The following is a 19,279-nucleotide window of genomic DNA, read 5'->3' as shown; positions in this document are numbered from 1 at the left end:
CCCACAACCCAGAGATGTTCAAGGTGCCTCTTTAAACCTTCAATCTGTGAAAACCACCCCAGAAACTGCAATGGGGAGTCTCATCACATCTTTAGGTGATACCCTGATTTGGGAAAAGAATAGAAATAAATGCTGGGAGGGCGATTTTAAAAAGTCTCCTGACGGACCCGGCAGTGGGTTTCCCAGTTTAAAGATGGGAGTTTAACTCTTTCTGGGGACAGTCGATGTGTCTCCAGACTCGGAATACCCATGGGGTTCAGGGGTGGGAGTATGGTGGTGGGGGTCAGGGGAGATGGAAGGAAGAATATAGCAGGCAATGGAAGGAATATGACCTCACCCCCCTGCTCACCTGCCTGTCCCTGACAGGATCACATTGCTGTGTGTGGGATCCTGCTGTGCATCAATGGCCTGCTGCATTTACTGAACTTCAACTTAAAGACCACACACATTTAAAATTAAACTAGTTGTCTGAGTGTAAAGCAGTCAGGAGGAGGTGAGGGAGTGGGTCTGAAATGAATAGGCCGCAGCCTGGGTAAAGGCTTGTCCTCAAGCCCAGAGTGGTGTTCGTGTTTTAGGCAGGCTGGTGGGATTGGAAGGGTTTCTGAGGGGGCTTTGTGATGAAATATCCCTTTCTCTGTCCCTCCAGCTTTCTTTCTCTCTCTCTTTCCAATCACTCCCTCTTTCCAATCTCTCCCTCTTTCCAATCTCTCCCTCTTTCCAGCCATTTCTTTCCATATTTCACCTTGTAATAAATGTAAAAGGAAATCCCAATGCGATTTGTCGAGAGAGAAGAGAGAGGGAGAGAGAGTACAGAGAGAGGGTGGAGGGAGAGCGAGAAAAAAAGAGAGGGGGAAGAGAGGGTGGAGGGAGATTGAGAGAAAAAGAGAGGGGAGAGGTCGGTCGGAGGGAGATAGAGAGAAAAAGAGAGGGGGAGAGAGGGTGGAGGGAGAGCGAGAGAAAAAGAGAGGGGAGAGAGAGGTCGGAGGGAGATGGAGAGAAAAAGAGAGGGGGAGAGAGGGTGGAGGGAGAGCGAGAGAAAAAGAGAGGGGAGAGAGAGGTCGGAGGGAGGTGGAGAGAAAAAGAGAGGGGGGAGAGAGGGTGGAGGGAGAGCGAGAGAAAAAGAGAGGGGGGAGAGAGGGGGAGGGAGAGCGAGAGAAAAAGAGAGGTGGAGAGAGAAAGACAGAGAGAGATATAGTGAAAAAGAAAGGGTCTGTGGGTGGGGCTCTGCTGTGTGCAGTCAAGCACGGCCCAGTTATATTTTGTTTTAGAAAGTGCGATTTTACACAAACTCCAATCCTGAGACAGTCGATTTGAAAATGTCTCCTGAGGGAAAGAAGCCTTGTGAGAAAAAGAGAGGGGGTGTGGGAGAAATTCCCTGTCTCTTTCTTTCCCACCGCACCTCCCCCCTCCCCACCGCACCTGCCCGCTCCCCCACCACAAGCCTCTCTCTCTCTCTCTCTCTCTCCAGCTACTTCTGTCTATATTTCCTCTTCCAATAAAATGATAGAAACACCAATGTGATTTGTCGTTATTTGAATGGGGGACAGGCGGGGGTGGGCAATTGTGTGTGAGTGGGTGGGGGGGGGGGTGGAGGTGGGGGTTGAGTGGGAGGTTGTTAAGAGAGACACAGGATATGGACTGGGCTCCTGTCTCCATCATGTTTATTTATTGTGGGATCCTGCTGTGCACACTGCAACATGTAAACGTGAAGACATCGCCTTTCCTAATGTTGCCGAGGTGCTGGAATTGAAGTTGTAAATGTGAGGCTGTGGAAGGGATTGTTTCTAATCCCAGAATATCTCCTGTGCTGAAGATGGGCTGATTAGTGACGTGTTGGTGATGGGGAGGGGGGTGCATGTGTGTGTGTGTGTCTGGGGCGGGCTGGAGGGGGGGTGCAGGCTGGGCTGGGCGGGGGGGGGGAGGAATTCAGCTCACCGAGTTCTCCAAAGTCTCCAAACTTTCCCCCACTCCTCCCGCCTCACTGCCAGTTTTAAAGAGGGACTTTCATTTCATTTCAATGAGACAATTTGCCAATTGCACAGTGCCCGTGTTTTACTGGAATGTCAGTGTTGTGTGTGGAAAAGCCCAGGGCAGCGTTTGAATTGACTTTGACAAAGTTTCTGCTTGTCAGATGCTCTGTGTCTTTCCCCGTCTTACTCCCCGAGTCAGAGAAACGGTTGAAGAGAGAGTGGCGAGGGAGGGGAGAGAGCGAGGGAAACAGGAATAGAGAGCAGAATAGAGGTAGAGTTTGGTGGGAGGGTCAAAGAGGGGATGGGGAGGGAGGGTAGGCACACAGTATCTGGGGGTCTCCAGTGTGGAGTCAGTGCCCTGCTCCCAGTCTCAGGGAGGTGGGACAGGGGAGGGTTAGGTTATGTCTCCCCCTCCCCAAAAGGTGCTTTACAGTCTATGAACTAGTTTAATTTGACATTCTGTGTTTTCACTAAGCTGACAGTCCAGGAAAGGATGCAGGCCATTGGTGCACAGCAGGATCCCACAGACAGCAATGTGATCCTGTCCGGGTGGGGAGGTGGGAAACACACTTTCCTTCCCCTGCCTGCTGTCATCCTCCTTCCCTCTCCCCCGTACCCACACTCTCTCTCTGAACACCCCCACCCCACTCGTGAACAGCATCTGTATTGCCAGTCTGCAGACACATCTCCTCTGCCCCCAGAAAGAGTTACCCTGCCCTCTGTACACTGGCAAATCAGCTGCCCATTCCTTTAGGAGTCTTTTTCCAATCGCCCTTCCAGCAAATATTTCTATTCCCAAATCAGGTGCAGAAACTGGGAGAAGTTAGTGGAAGCTGAGTTTAAAGTTGTTTAACACCAGACTGCATTCTGGATTCTTGCTGGCAGGTTTATACATTGCGATGAAGTGAGGCTTTAGTGACATTCGCAGGAATCAGTTTGAATTGAGATTTAGTGACGGGCTGACTTTTAATTTGTCCCTTTGTCTCTCTTTCTCTTTACCCATGTCTCTCTCTATTTACTCAGTCTGTGTCTCGTTCTGTCTCTCTCTGACTGTCTGTCTCTCCCTGTCTCCCGCTCTCTCTGACTGTCTCTCTCTCTCTCTCTTTATCTGTCTCTATCTCTTTGCCTCTCTCTCTCTCCCTCCGCTCCTGCCTTTCTGTCTCTGCCAGTCTATCGCTCACTCTGTCTCTCTCTCTGCCTGTCTCTGTCCCTCTCTCTTTACCTCTCTCTCTCTCCCTCCGTCCCTGCGTTTATGTCTCCGTAAGTCCCTCCCTCACTCTCCCCCCCTTCTCTCTCTCCCTGACTGTCTGTCTCTCTCTCTCTCTTTACCTCTCTCTCTCCCTCCGTCCCTGCCTTGATATCTCTGCCAGTCTCTCCCTCACTCTGTCTCTCTCTCTCTCTATCTCTGACTGTCTCTCTCTCTCTTTACCTCTGTCTCTCTCCCTCCGCTCCTGCCATTCTGTCTCTACCAGTACTCTCTCTATCTCCTCCCCACCCGTCTTTTTCTCTCTCTCTCCATAAACAGTAAACACTTGGAATAGAACATAGAACAGTACAGCACAGAACAGGCCCTTCGGCCCTCGATGTTGTGCCGAGCATTGTCCGAAACCAAGATCAAGCTATCCCACTCCCTGTCATTCTGGTGTCCTCCATGTGCCTATCCAATAACCGCTTGAATGTTCCTAAAGTGTCCGACTCCACTATCACAGCAGGCAGTCCATTCCACACCCTAACCACTCTCTGAGTAAAGAACCTACCTCGGACATCCCTCCTGTATCTCCCACTCTGAACCTTATAGTTACGCCCCCTTGTAACAGCGAAATCCACCCGAGGAAATAGTCTCTGAACTTCCACTCTATCTATCCCCCTCATCATCTTATAAACCTCTATTAAGTCGCCTCTCATCCTCCTCTGCTCCAAAGAGAAAAACCCTAGCTCCCTCAACCTTTCCTCAGAAGACCTATCCTACAAACCAGGCAGCATCCTGGTAAATCTCCTTTGCACCCTGATGCACGATCAATGACCACTAAAGCGAGGTTGTAGTCCAACTGAAACATTAATAAGCTAGACGTTTCCCCCAGCAGCTCAGATTGGGACGGCACGGGCTCTTATACCCCGCTTTTCAGGGCGGAGCTTTCATGCATTCTAACCAATAGAAAGCATACAGTTTCCTCCAATGGTGCTTCAGCCTATCAGGTACCGTAATACCACATTCACCCCCTGTTAAAAAAAGAGTCCGGCGGGGGTGGTGGCCTGAAACTACAAAACATGGCAAAGTGGTATAATTAGTTATGGAGGTACCGTAATAAGAACATAAGAACTAGGAGCAGGGGTAGGCCATCTGGCCCCTCGAGCCTGCTCCGCCATTCAATGAGATCATGGCTGATCTTTTGTGGACTCAGCTCCACTTTCCGGCCCGAACACCATAACCCTTAATCCCTTTATTCTTCAAAAAACTATCTATCTTTATCTTAAAAACATTTAATGAAGGAGCTTCTACTGCTTCACTGGGCAAGGAATTCCATAGATTCGCAACCCTTTAGGTGAAGAAGTTCCTCCTAAACTCAGTCCTAAATCTACTTCCCCTTATTTTGAGGCCATGCCCCCTAGTTCTGCTTTCACCCGCCAGTGGAAACAACCTGCCCGCATCTATCCTATCTATTCCCTTCATAATCTTATATGTTTCTATAAGATCCCCCTCATCCTTCGAAATTCCAACGAGTACAGTCCCAGTCTCCTCAACCTCTCCTCGTAATCCAACCCCTTCAGCTCTGGGATTAACCTAGTGAATCTCCTCTGCACACCCTCCAGTGCCAGTACGTCCTTTCTCAAATAAGGAGACCAAAACTGAACACAATACTCCACGTGTGGCCTCACTAACACCTTATACAATTGCAGCATAACCTCCCTAGTCTTAAACTCCATCCCTCTAGCAATGAAGGACAAAATTCCATTTGCCTTCTTAATCACCTGTTGCACCTGAAAACCAACTTTTTGCGACTCATACACTAGCACACCCAGATCTCTCTGCACAGCAGCATGTTTTAATTTTTTATCATTTAAATAATAATCCCTTTTGCCGTTATTCTTACCAAAATGGATAACCTCACATTTGTCAACATTGTATTCCATCTGCCAGACCCTAGCCCATTCACTTAGCCTGTCCAAATCCCTCTGCAAACTTCCAGTATCCTCTGCACGTTTTGCTTTACCACTTATCTTAGTGTCGTCTGCAAACTTGGACACATTGCCCTTGGTCCCCAACTCCAAATCATCGATGTAAATTGTGAACAGTTGTGGGGCCAACACTGATCCCTGAGGGACACCACTAGCTACTGATTGCCAACCAGAGAAACACCCATTAATCCCCACTCTTTGCTTTCTATTAATTAACCAATCCTCTATCCATGCTCCTACTTTCCACTTAATGCCATGCATCTTTATCTTATGCAACAACCTTTTGTGTGGCACCTTGTTAAAGGATTTCTGGAAATCCAGATATACCACATCCATTGGCTCCCCGTTATCTACCGCACTGTTAATGTCCTCAAAAAATTCCACTAAATTAGTTAGGCAGGACCTGCCCTTTATGAACCCATGCTGCGTCTGTCCAATGGGACAATTTCCATCCAGATGCCTCGCTATTTCTTCCTTGATGATAGATTCCAGCATCTTCCCTACTACCGAAGTTAAGCTCACTGGTCTATAATTACCCACTTTCTGCCTACCTCCTTTTTTAAACAGTGGTGTCACGTTTGCAAATTTCCAATCCGCCGGGACCACCCCAGAGTCTAGTGAATTTTGGTAAATTATCACTAGTGCATTTGCAATTTCCCTAGCCATCTCTTTTAGCACTCTGGGATGCATTCCATCAGGGCCAGGAGACTTGTCTATCTTTAGCCCCATTAGCTTGCCCATCACTACCTCCTTGGTGATATCAATCCTCTCAAGGTCCTCACCTGTCATAGCCTCATTTCCATCAGTCACTGGCATGTTATTTGTGTCTTCCACTGTGAAGACCGACCCAAAAAACCTGTTCAGTTCCTCAGCCATTTCCTCATCTCCCATTATTAAATCTCCCTTCTCATCCTCTAAAGGACCAATATTTACGTTAGCCACTCTTTTTTGTTTTATGTATTTGTAGAAACTTTTACTATCTGTTTTTATATTCTGAGCAAGTTTACTCTCATAATCTATCTTACTCTTCTTTATAGCTTTTTTAGTAGCTTTCTGTTGCCCCCTAAAGATTTCCCAGTCCTCTAGTCTCCCACTGATCTTTGCTACTTTGTATGTTTTTTCCTTCAATTTGATACTCTCCCTTATTTCCTTAGATATCCACGGTCGATTTTCCCTCTTTTTACCGTCCTTCCTTTTTGTTGGTATAAACCTTTGCTGGGCACTGTGAAAAATCCCTTGGAAGGTTCTCCACTGTTCCTCAACTGTTTCACCATAAAGTCTTCGCTCCCAGTCTACCTTAGCTAGTTCTCCTCTCATCCCATTGTAATCTCCTTTGTTTAAGCACAAAACACTAGTGCTTGATTTTACCTTCTCACCCTCCATCTGTATTTTAAATTCCACAATATTGTGATCGCTCCTACCGAGAGGATCCCTAACTATGAGATCCTGAATCAATCCTGTCTCATTACACAGGACCAGATCTAGGACCGCTTGTTCCCTCGTAGGTTCCATTACATACTGTTCGAGGAAACTATCGCGGATACATTCTATAAACTCCTCCTCAAGGCTACCTTGACCGACCTGGTTAAACCAATCAACATGTAGATTAAAATCCCCCATGATAACTGCTGTACCATTTCTACATGCATCTGTTATTTCTTTGTTTATTGCCTGCCCCACCATAATGTTACTATTTGGTGGCCTATAGATTACTCCTATCAGTGACTTTTTCGCCTTACTATTCCTGATTTCCACCCAAATGGATTCAACCTTATCCTCCATAGCACCAATGTCATCCCTTACTGTTGCCCGGATGTCATCCTTAAATAACAGAGCTACACCACCTCCCTTACCATCCACTCTGTCCTTCCGAAAAGTTTGATACCCTCGGATATTTAACTCCCAGTCGTGACCATCCTTTAACCATGTTTCAGTAATGGCCACTAAATCATAGTCATTCACGATGATTTGCGCCATCATCTCATTTACCTTATTCCGAATACTACGAGCATTCAGGTAAAGTACACTTATGTTGGCTTTTTTACCTCTGTTCTGAATCTTAACACCTCGATCAGTAACCTCTCCTAAGTTATATTTCTTATTAACCGTTCTCCTAATTTTCCTTGTCATCGAACCCACATCTTCCTGTAACAACCTGCCGCATCGCTTACCATTAATGTTTTCACTTCCCGTTTTCTTTCTTTTAGTATTCCTGGTCCTATTCACTGAGCACCCCTCAGTCACTGTACCTTGTACTGTCGCCCTTTTTGATTTTTGACAATGGCTTCTCTGCCTTACACTTTCCCCCTTACTGCCTTTTATTTCTGTCCCAGTTTTACGACCTTCCAACTTCCTGCATTGGTTCCCATCCCCCTGCCACATTAGTTTAAACTCTCCCCAACAGCTCTAGCAAACACCCCCCCTAGGACATCGGTTCCAGTCCTGCCCAGGTGCAGACCGTCCGGGTTGTACTGGTCCCACCTCCCCCAGAATCGGTTCCAATGTCCCAGGAATTTGAATCCCTCCCTGTTGCACCATCTCTCGAGCCACGTATTCATCCCCTCTATCCTGACATTCCTACTCTGTCTAGCTCGTGGCACTGGTAGCAATCCTGTGATTACTACCTTTGAGGTCCTACTTTTTAGTTTAACTCCTAGCTCCCTAAATTCAGCTTGTAGGACCTCGTCCCGTTTTTTACCTATATCGTTGGTGCCTATGTGCACCACGACAGCTGGCTGTTCACCCCCCACCCCAGAATGTCCCGCAGCCGCTCCGAGACATCCTTGACCCGTGCACCAGGGAGGCAACATACCATCCTGGAGTCTCGATTTCGTCCGCAGAACCGCCTGTCTATTCCCCTTACAATTGAGTCCCCTATCACTATCGCCCTGCCATTCTTCATCCTGCCCAACTGCGCAGCAGAGCCAGCCATGGTGCCATGAACCTGGCTGCTGCTGCCTTCCCCTGGTGAGCCATCTCCCTCAACAGTATCCAAAGCGGTATATCTGTTCTGTAGGGGGATGACCTCAGAGGACACCTGCACTGTTTTCCTACTCTTGCTCTGTCTTTTGGTCACCCATTTACTATCTCCCTCAGTACCTTTCACCTGCGGTGTGACCAACTCGCTAAACTTGCTATCCACGACGTCCTCAGCATCGCGGACGCTCCAAAGTGAGTCCATCCGCAGCTCCAGAGCCGTCAAGCGGTCTAACAGGAGCTGCAACTGGACACACTTCATGCACATGAAGGAGCCAGGGACAGTGGACGTGTCCCTGAGCTCCCACATCGCACACGAGGAGCATGGCACGGGCCTGAGATCTCCTGCCATGTCTTAAACCTTCGGTTAGCTTCAACAATTTCAATTTCCCCTCCAAAAAATTTAAATAAACAAATAAACAATGAAGAAAAAAATAAATAAATATACCAATGAAAAGAAACAGAAAAACAGAAACACTACTTACCAGTAATACCTCCGTACAGTGTTTAATAACTATTTACAAGTCTGATATCTATGTACATTTGATGTTTTTTATTTACAGATTAGAATTAAAATTAAGCAATCAGTCGATCGGGGGCCCTGGCCGTCCTCTCTGACCGTCGGAGCTTTTTTTGACTCCGTTGGAGGCTCGGGCGTCTGAGACTCCGGGAGCGTGGCTTCGATCTCGATGGCTGCTTCGGCACTCCTAGATGGCGCTGGTGGAGAAAACGGTTGACCTGGGGGGGGGGGGGGCGTCGGCGGGTGTGGGGGGGGGGAAGGGGGGGGCTCCTCGGTGGGGCCGGTGGAAGGGCCGAGCCTCTGGTAAGGTGCTGCCGTGGAGGGGAGGTTGGGACTGGCGGATGGAATGTGCGTGGGGTTCCGGCGGGCGCCAGGTCCCGTAGGGAGACCGTATCTTGTCGGCCGTCGGGGTACGCCACGTAGGCGTACTGGGGGTTAGCATGGAGCAGATGGACCCTCTCGACCAACGGGTCCGACTTGTGTGCCCGCACGTGTTTTCAGGGCAGAATGGGACCGGGTGCTGTCAGCCAGGTCGGGAGCGAGGTCCCAGAGGAGGACTTCCTGGGGAAGACCAGGAGACGTTCGTGAGGTGTCTGGTTGGTTGTGATACAAAGCAGTGACCAAATGGAGTGGAGGGCATCCGGGAGGACTTCCTGCCAGCGGGAGACTGGCAGGTGCCTGGACTGTAGGGCCAGTAGGACGGTCTTCCAGACGGTTCCCTTCTCCCCCTCTACCTGTCCATTACCCCAGGGGTTGTAACTAGTCGTCCTGCTCGAGGCGATGCCCTTGCTGAGCAGGAATTGACGCAGTTCGCCGCTCATAAAGGAGGACCCCCTATCACTGTGTATGTAAGCGGGGAACCCGAACAGTGTAAAGATACCCTGGAGGGCCTTGATAACGGTCTTTGCGGTCATGTCGGGGCAAGGGATGGTGAACGGGAACAGCCCTCGTCAATCACGTTCAGGAAGTGCGTGTTGCGGTCGGTGGAGTGGAGGGGGCCTTTGAAGTCCATGCTGAGACGTTCAAAGGGACGGGAAGCCTTTATCAGGTGCGCTCTCTCTGGCCGGTAGAAGTGCGGTTTGCACACTGCGCAGATTTGGCAGTCAATGGTGACTGACCTGACCTCCTCGATGGAGTAGGGCAGGTTGCAGGTCTTGACAAAATGGAAAAGGCGAGTGGCCCCCGGGTGGCAGAGGTCCTCGTGGAGGGCTCGGAGGTGGTCCACTTGTTCGGTGGCACATGGGCCGTGGGACAGGGCGTCAGGAGGTTCGTTTAGCTTCCCGGGATGATACAAGATCTCGGAGTTGTAGATGGAGAGTTCGATCCTCCACCTCAAGATCTTGTCGTTTATTATATTGCCCCGCTGTGCATTATTAAACATCAAAGCAACCGACCGTTGGTCAGTGAGGAGTGAATCTCCTGCCGGCCAGGTAATGCCTCCAATGTCGCACAGCTTCTACTATGGCCTGGGCCTCCTTTTCGACTCAGGAGTGGCGGATTTCGGAGGCATGGAGGGTACTGGAGAAGAGGGCCACGGATCTGCCTGCTTGGTTGAGGGTGGCCGCCAGAGCTACGTCGGACGCATCGCTCTCGAGCTGGAAGGGGAGGGACTCGTCGATGGCGTGCATCGTGGCCTTTGCAATGTCTGCTTTGATGCGGCTGAAGGCCCTACGGGCCTCTATCGACAGGGGAAGAACTGTTGATTGGATCAGGGATGGGCCTTTTCTGCGTAGTTGGGGACCCACTGGGCATAGTAGCTAAAACACCCGAGGCAACTTTTCAGGGCCTTGGAGCAGTGAGTGAGGGGGAACTCCATAAGGGGGCGCATGCGTGCAGGGTCTGGGCCTATAACTCCATTTCGCACCTGGTAGCCGAGGATGGCTAGATGGTCGGTGCTAAACACGCATGTATCCTTGTTGTATGTAAGGTTAAGGATTTTAGCGGTCTGGAGAAATTTTCGGAGGTTGTTGTCGTGGTCCTGCAGGTCATGGCCGCAGACGGTGACATTATAGAGATACGGGAATGTTGCCCGTAAACCGTACCGGTGAGCCATTCGGTCCATCTCGCGCTAGAAGACCGAGACCCCGTTGGATCATGTCACAACAATGATTACTGGAATTAAAACCTGAGATATAATTGTTAGTGTCAGCGATATGCAAAATATTTCAAAATGCATATTATTGTAGCAAGTTAAAAACTGAATACATATCGTTAGTGATCAATGGATTGAATGTAATCAGTTCCTTCCCATGAGCGTTCTGTAGGAATATTATCAGCGTTTTAATGGTCTGTGTTTGGTTCTCATTTCCATCAGGTCCGGTTTCCGAAGCTGCGCGCGGCATTCTCCATTCCCGCAGCCGGTCAATGAGGTTTCCCGTTGTGGCCACCCCACGGCGTCGGGAAACCCGCGGACATGGGTGCGCTGCCGGCGAAGGGGAGGATCCTGCCGAGGGAGAATCCCATTGATTGGGATTGTGAGCTGAACAAATGCATGTTTAATTGAAGTTATTATCGTTGTGTGGTCAGGAATTACAGATTTTATTCCACTGAATATCAATCTTAATTTCATGATTGTATAAACAATAATTAGAAACTGTATGTTATTATTGGAATGAACAATCCTTCGGCAATCACAGAGAAAGATGCAATGAAATGTTTTCAGTCATTTGCTGTGTTTAATGGACTGAAAAATAATTTTCTATTGATGTTGCGAAATAATAATTGGTTGTAATGTTTGTTGAACTTCAACATAATGAACAAACACGTAATGAATGAATGAGTTAATTGTTTATTCGACCAAGCAGTGAGTTCGAGTTCACTCTAATTATTGGGATAAATTACGTTAACAGGTGACTGATCTTCGACAGAAAATAATTAAATAATTCAAGTAATAAACACTCCATCTGTCATAATTTCACCGGTTTAAAGATATTTAATATCTGACACTCCATCTGTCATAATGTCACCGGTTTAAAGATATTTAATATCTGGACTCCGGATAGGATTTGGATTTGTTTATTGTAACGTGTACCGAGGTACAGTTACAATGAATTTTCTATTCCAGATCTAACAGATCATTTAGTCGATGAAAAGAAACCAAAGTACGTAATAAGGCAACAAAAGGTCCACACTGCAAATACCGAGACACCGGCATCGAGTGAAGCATCCAGGAGTAGTATTAATCAGATCAGTCCAGAAGAGGGTCGTTTCGCAGTCCAGTAACAGTGGGGAAGAAGCTGTATTTGAATCTGTTTGTGCGTGTTCTCAGACTTTTCTATCTCCTGACCGATGGCAAAAGTTTGCAGAGTTAGTAAGCCGGTTGGATGTCTCTTTGATTATGCTGCCCGCTTTCCCAAGGCAGCGGTAAATACAGGCAATGGATGGGAGGTGGGTTCGTCTGATGGACGAGGCGGTGTTCACGACTCTTCGATGTTTCTTGCGGTCTTAGGCTGAGCAATTGCTGTACAACGCTGTAATACAGCCAGATAGGATGTGTTCGATGCTGCACCTGTAAACGTTGGTAAGAGACAGTGGGGACATGCCGAATTTCCTTAGTTTCATGAGGAAGTATAGGCCCTGTTGTGATTTCTTAGTGGTAGCGTCGACGTGTTTGGAGGAGACAGATTTTTGGTGATGTGCACGACAAGAATTTGAAACTATCAACCATCTCCACCTCGGCCCCGCTGATGCACACAGTAGTGTGTACAGTACTTAGATTCCTAAAAACAATGACCAGATCTTTAGTTTCCCGTCATTGAGGGAGAGATTGTTGTCGCTGCACCACTCTACTGGATTCTCTATCCCCCTCCCGTATTATGACTTATCGTTGTTCGAGATCTGACTGAGCAGCAAACTTTAAATGGAGTTGGAGCCACATATTGCCACACGTCCTGGCTGTATAGGTAGTGTCGTACGGCGCTAAGCACGCAGCCTTCTGGGCACCGGTAATGAGAACAATCGTGGAGAAGGTCAGAATGATTGTGTCCGAAAGCGGAGCTGTAGTCAATGAATATGAGTCTGACGTAGGAGTCCTTGTTGTCGAGATGTTCCAGGGATGAGTGTCGGGCCAGTGAGATGGCGTCTGCTGAGGACAGGTTGCGGCACTATGCAAATTGTCGTGGATCGAGGCATCCGAGGAGTGTGGTGTTGATGTGCTTCATTGCCAACCTCTCGAAGCACTTCACTTCGATCGATGTCAAGGCCAACGGACGGTAGGCTTTGAGGCAAGTTGTCTGGTTCTTCTTCTTTCTGGATATTTTATTATTTTTTTCAGTAGTTGCAAAATATCCCTCTCCCATTCAACAACACCTCCACCTTTTTGTAACTGTGTGAACAATTGCCCCGTCCAGGCCCCCCATCACCATCGCCACCATATTGTGAATGTGTGTGTGTGAGGTTGTGAACACCGAACACTTCTGTCCGTCCACTCGCCACACCCTCCACGTTATTGTGAACAGATGTGTGAGGTTGTGAACTATTAACCCACCACATGACCTCTGCATCACCTCCCTACTTTACTGTGAGTGCGTATGAGGTTGTGAAAAATTAGCACGTACAATCGTTCCTACGTCTGCCCTTCTAAATGACTGTGAGAGAGTTAGTGTGTGAATTGGGGAACAATTGTTCCGCCCGCCGCAACCTCACCGTCCTCTTCAACTGATAGTGATCATGTGTGTGAAGTTGTGAACTATTTCCCCGTTCAATCGACACTACAGCATATCCAATATGTTATGAGAGTGTGAGGTTGAGAACAATTCCCCATACAACCGCGGCCTCATAACTCCAACCATATTATTGAGAGTGAGTGTGAGGTTCAGAACAACTGCCGGGTCCAACCGCCTTCGTCACAACCCCCTCCACCTCAGCGTGAGGGTATTGATGTGGTGCAAAGTTGCCCCTCCCAAAGGCATATCAGCTGACTCTATTGTGAGTGCGGAGGTTGTGTACAAGTACTCTGTCCAACCGCCCCGAACGACAAATAGGGTTAGGGAAAATCCCAAGGCTTTTTACACGTACTTAAAAAGCAAGAGAGTAACCAGGGAATGGATTGGCCCATTGAAGGATAGGCAAGGGAATCTATGTGTGGAGCCAAGGAAATGGGCGTGGTACTAAATGAATACTTTGCATCAGTATTCACCAAACAGTAGGAATTAGTGGATGTTGAGTCTGGAGAAGGGTGTGTCGATAGCCTGGGAGATAAGTCCGCAGGGCCTGATGGGATCTACCCCAGAATACAGAAGGAGGCTGGAGAGGAAATTGCTGAGGCCTTGACAGAAATCTTTGGATCCTCATTGTCTTCAGGTGATGTCCCGGAGGACTGGAGAATAGCCAATGTTGTTCCTCTGTTTAAGAAGGGTAGCAAGGATAATCCAGGGAACTACAGGCTGGTGAGCCTTACTTAAGTGGTAGGGAAATTACAGGTTAGAATTCTTCGAGACAGGATCTACTCCGATTTAGAAGCAAATGGACGTATTAGTGAGAGGGCATAGTTTTGTGAAGGGGAGGTCGTGTCTCACTCAATTGATAAAGTTTTTAGAAGAGGTCACAAAGATGATTGATGCAGGTAGGGCAGTGGATGTTGTCTATATGGACTTCAGTAAGGCCTTTGACAAGGTCCCTCATTGCAGACTGGTACAAAAGGTGAAGTCACATTGGATCAGGGGTGAGCTGCCAAGTGGAAACAGAACTAGCTACGTCATAGAAGGCAGAGAGTAGCAATGGAAGGGTGCTTTTCTAATTGGAGGGCTGTGACCAGTGGTGTTTCGCAGGGATCAGTGCTGGGACCTTTGCTGTTCGTAGTATATATAAATAATTCGGAGGATAATGTAACTGGTCTGATTAGTAAATTTGCAGACGACGCAAAGGTTTTTTGAATTGAGGATAAGGATGAGGACTGTCAGAGGATACAGCAGTATTTAGATCGTGTGGAGACTTGGGCGGAGTGATGGCAGGTGGGATTTAATCCGGACAAATGTGAGGGAATGCATTTTGGAAGGTCAAATGTAGGTAGGGAAAATATAGTGAATTGTAGAACCCTCAAGAGTATTGAAAGTCAGAGACATCAAGGTGGACAGGTCCACAGGTCACTGAAAGGGGCAACACAGGTGGAGAAGAGAGTCAAGAAGGCATACGACATGCTTGCCTTCATTGGCCATGGCATTGAGGAGAAGAATTGGCAAGTCATTTTGCAGCTATAAAGAACATTAGTTAGGCCATACTTGGAGTATAGTGTTCAATACTGGTCGCCACACTACCAGAAGGATCTGGAGGATTTAGAGAGGGTGCTGAGGAGATTTACCAGGATGTTGCCTGGTATGGAGGGCATTAGTTACGAGGAGCGGTTGAATAAACTCGGTTTGTTCTCACTGGAACGACGGAGGTTGAGGGGCGACCTGATAGAGGTCTACAAAACTATGAGGGGCATTGACAGAATGGATAGTCAGAGGCTTTTCCCCGGGTAGAGGGGTCAATTACTAGGGGGCATATGTTTAAGGTGCGAGGGGCAATGTTTACAGGAGATGTACGAGGCAAGTGTTTTACACAGAGGGTAGTGGGTGCCTGGACCTCGCTGCCGGAGCAGGTGTTGGAATCAGGGACGATAGTGACATTTAAGGGGCATCTTGCCAAAACATGAATAGGATGGGAATAGAGGGATACGGACCCAGGAAGTGTAGAAGATTGTAGTTTAGTCGGTCTGCATGGTCGGCACTGGCTTGGAGGGACGAAGGGCCTGTTCCTGTGCTGTACTTTTCTTTGTTCTTTTTACACCTTCCAACTTATTGTCAGTGTGTGTGTGAGGTTGTCAACTCCTGCCCCATCCATTGGGCTCGTCATCCGCCAGCTTATTGTGAGTCTGTGTGACGTTGTGAACATCTGGCCCTTACAGCCGGTTCCTACTCCCCCGCCTTACTGTGAGTGTATGTGACGTTGTGAACATCTGGCCCATCCAGCCGGTTCCTACTCCCCCGCCTTACTGTGAGTGGGTGTGACGTTGTGAACATCTGGCCCATCCAGCCGGTTCCTACTCCCCCGCCTCACTGTGAGTGTGTGTGACGTTGTGAACATCTGGCCCATCCAGCCGGTTCTTACTCCCCCGCCTTACTGTGAGTGTGTGTGACGTTGTGAACATCTGGCCCATCCAGCCGGTTCTTACTCCCCCGCCTCACTGTGAGTGTATGTGGCGTTGTGAACATCTGGCCCATCCAGCCAGTTCCTACTCCCCCGCCTTACTGTGAGTGTGTGTGACGTTGTGAACATCTGGCCCATCCAGCCCGGTCCTACTCCCCCACCTTACTGAGAGTGTGTGTGACTTTGTGAACACCGGCCCGATACTGCGGCACCTCAACCCTTCCATCAGGGTCCCAGTTTCGAATCCAGAATTGGATCACTGTCTGTAGAGAGTCTGCACGTTTTCTCCCTGTCTACGAGGGGCTCCTTGCTCCTGTTTCTTCCCACAATTTCCAAAATTTAGGAATATGTCGACCAGGGGCTTTTCACAGTAACTTCATTGCAGTGTTAATGTAAGCCGACTTGTGACAATAAAGATATTTATAATTATTTTAATCATTCTTATATTATGACTATGTGTGTGAGGTTATGGAAAATTATCCCGTCCGGCTGCTCCCTCACCTGCACCCATCAATTTGACAGAAATTAGTCTTCCAATATGTTCATAAATAGAGTTTGCGATGTTTTCGTTCCCTCGCGTGCGCACGGTGGCACAGTTGTTCGCACTGCTGCCTCACAGCTCCAGGTTACCATGGTTCAAATCCGGCCTCGGATGGTTCAATTCCATCCGAGACCGTTGCATGGAATGTTTACTTTCTCCCCGTGTATGCGTGGGTTCCCACCGGTTGCTCCGGTTTCCCCACAGTCCAAAGATGTGCACGTTTGGTGGATTGGCGATGTTAAGTTGTCCCTTGGTGTTCAAAAGGTTGGGTCGGGTTCCCACGTTACCGGGATAGGTTGGAAGCCTGAGGTTGAGTCGTCTGCTTTTCCCAGAGCCTGTGCACACTCGATGGGCTGAATATCCTCCTGCTGCACTGTAAGTTCTATGATTCTATGATGATATGACCATACAAATTTCTAAATACTGCTACTTACGCCGCAAAAGTGGCGTAAGGGAAATGAACCGAGTTTCTCTTCTTCCGATCCGTCACAGCACCTATAAGAAAATCGTACAGAGGCTGAAGAGGGGTTTCTGTGAGAAGCCCAAATAAAACGGTCCCGGGGCAGCATGAAAATTCATTGATGGAGAGTTTACGGCATCGATTACAGAATCAGTTAAGTTACAGCGCAGAAGGAGGCCATTCAGCCCATCGAGTCTGCACCGGTTCTGCTTCAGCCCACACCTCCACCCTATCCCCGTAACCCCACGGAAAATTTTGGGAAACTAAGGGCTATTTCTCATGGCCAATTCACCGAACCTGCAAACTTTCGATTCTGGGAGATAACAGGAGCACCCGGAGGAAACACACGCAGACACGTGGAGAACGGTGTAGACTCCGCACACACAGTGACGCAAGCCGGAAATCGAGCCTGGGATCCTTGAGCTGTGATGTAACTGTGCTCAGCGCTCTGCACCGTGCTACCCTAACCAACAGATGAACGTGATATGACAGGACAATTTCTCTCCAGATCGTGCTGACAGCGAGGTGTTGTAAGATGAAGATTTACTGAATGGATCAAAGACATAGATAGGAAATAATAACAGGAAGGGATAACTTATTTTGAAAAAAGTACGCAAAAAATTCAGCACAAATTTAAAAGTTAAGACCTTTGTTATTTTTTGTTTTGATTTGATTTGATTTATTATTGTCACAGGTATTAGTATACAGTGAAAAGTAGTGTTTCTTGCATGCTGTACAAACATTGCATAAGGAAGGAAGGAGAGACTGCAGAATATATTATTACAGTTAAAACAAGGTGTAGCGAAAGGATCAACTTAATACGAGGTATATCCATTCAAAAGTCTGATTGCAGCAGGGAAGAAGCTGTTCTTGTGTCGGTTGGTACGTGACCTCAAACTTTGTTATCTTTTTCCTGACGAGAGGAGGTGGAAGAGAGTATGTCCGGGGTGCGTGGGGTACTTAATTATGCTGGCTGCCTTTCTGAAGCAGCGGGAATTGTAGATAGTCAATGGATGGGAGGCCGGTTTGCGTGATGGACTGGGCTACATTCACGACCTTTTGTAGTTTCCTGCTGTCTTGGGCAGAGCAGGCTCCATACCAAGCTGTGATACAACCAGAAAGAATGCTTTCTATGGTGCATCTGTAGAAGTTGGTGTGGGTCGTAGCTGACATGCCAAATTTCCTCAGTCTTCTGAGAAAGTAGTGTCGTTGGTGGGCTTTCTTATCTATTGTGTCGCCGTGGGGGAGCAGACAGGCTGTTGGTGATCTGTACACCTAAAAACTTGAAGCTCTCGACACTTTCTACTTCGTTCCCATTAATGTAGACAGGGGCATGTTCTCCACTACGCTTCCTGACGTCGATGATTATCTCCTTCGTTTTGTTGACATTGAGGGGGAGATTATTGTCATCGCACCAGTTCACCAGATTCTCTACCTCATTCCGATACTCTGTCTCGTCATTGTCTGAAATCCGACCCACTACGATGGTGTCATCAACAAATTTAAAGATCGAGTTGGAGGGGTATTTAGTCACACAGTCATAGGTGTATAAGGAGTATAGTAGGGGGCTGAGGACACAGCCTGTGGGGCACCGGTGTTGAGGATGATCGTGGAGGAGATGTAGTTGCCTATCTTTACTGATTGTGGTCTGTGGGTTAGAAGGTTCAGGATCCAGTCGCAGAGGGAGGAGCCGAGGCCCAGGCCATGGATTTGGAGATGAGTTTCGTCGGAATGATGGTGTTGAAGGCTGAGCTGTCGTCGATAAATAGGAGTCTGACATAGGTGTCTTTGTTATCTAGTTGTTCCAGGGATCAAGGCAATCTGGGAGGGTGGAGTTGATTCATGCCACGACTAACCTTTCAGAGCACTTCATGATGATGGATGTCAGAGCCACTGGACGACAGCCATTAAGGCACGCTGCTTGACTTTTCTTTTGGTACAGGGATGAACGTCGTCTTCTTGAAGCAGATAGGAACCGCAGATTGTTGTCGACAGAGGTTGAAGATGTCTGCAAATACTCCCGCCAGCTGATTCGCGCAAGACCGGAGTGCTCGTCCGGGTACCCCATCCGGGCCAGTGGCTTTCCGTGGGTTGACCTTCGAGAAGGCTGCTCTGACGTCTGCAGTGGTGATCTCAGATACAAGTTCATCCGAGGCTTCTGGGGTGGAGGGCTCGCTCTCGCTGACCTCTTGCTCAAATCGAACATAGAATGCGTTGAGCTCATCAGGGAGGGGTGCGTTGGAGCCGTCGATTTTACATGCCTTCATCTTGTAGCCTGTTATGTCTTGCAGACCTTGCCATAAACAGCGGGGTCCGTGTGGCTAGCCCGGGACTCGAGCTTGGTCCGGGACTGTCTTTTGGCATCGTTGATGGATTTCTTTAGATCATATCTGGCTTTCTTGTAGAGGTCAGGGTCGCCTGACTTGAACACCTCAGACCTAAACTTCAGTAAGCAGAGGATATCCCTGTTCATCCAGGGTTTCCGGTTGGGAAACACACGGATTTGC

The sequence above is a fragment of the Scyliorhinus torazame genome, chromosome 20 (assembly GCF_047496885.1).
Source record: "Scyliorhinus torazame isolate Kashiwa2021f chromosome 20, sScyTor2.1, whole genome shotgun sequence".
In the NCBI taxonomy this organism is placed as follows: Eukaryota; Metazoa; Chordata; class Chondrichthyes; order Carcharhiniformes; family Scyliorhinidae; genus Scyliorhinus; species Scyliorhinus torazame.
The sequence above is the reverse complement of the archived record's forward strand: the minus strand, read 5'-3'. Positions refer to the sequence as shown.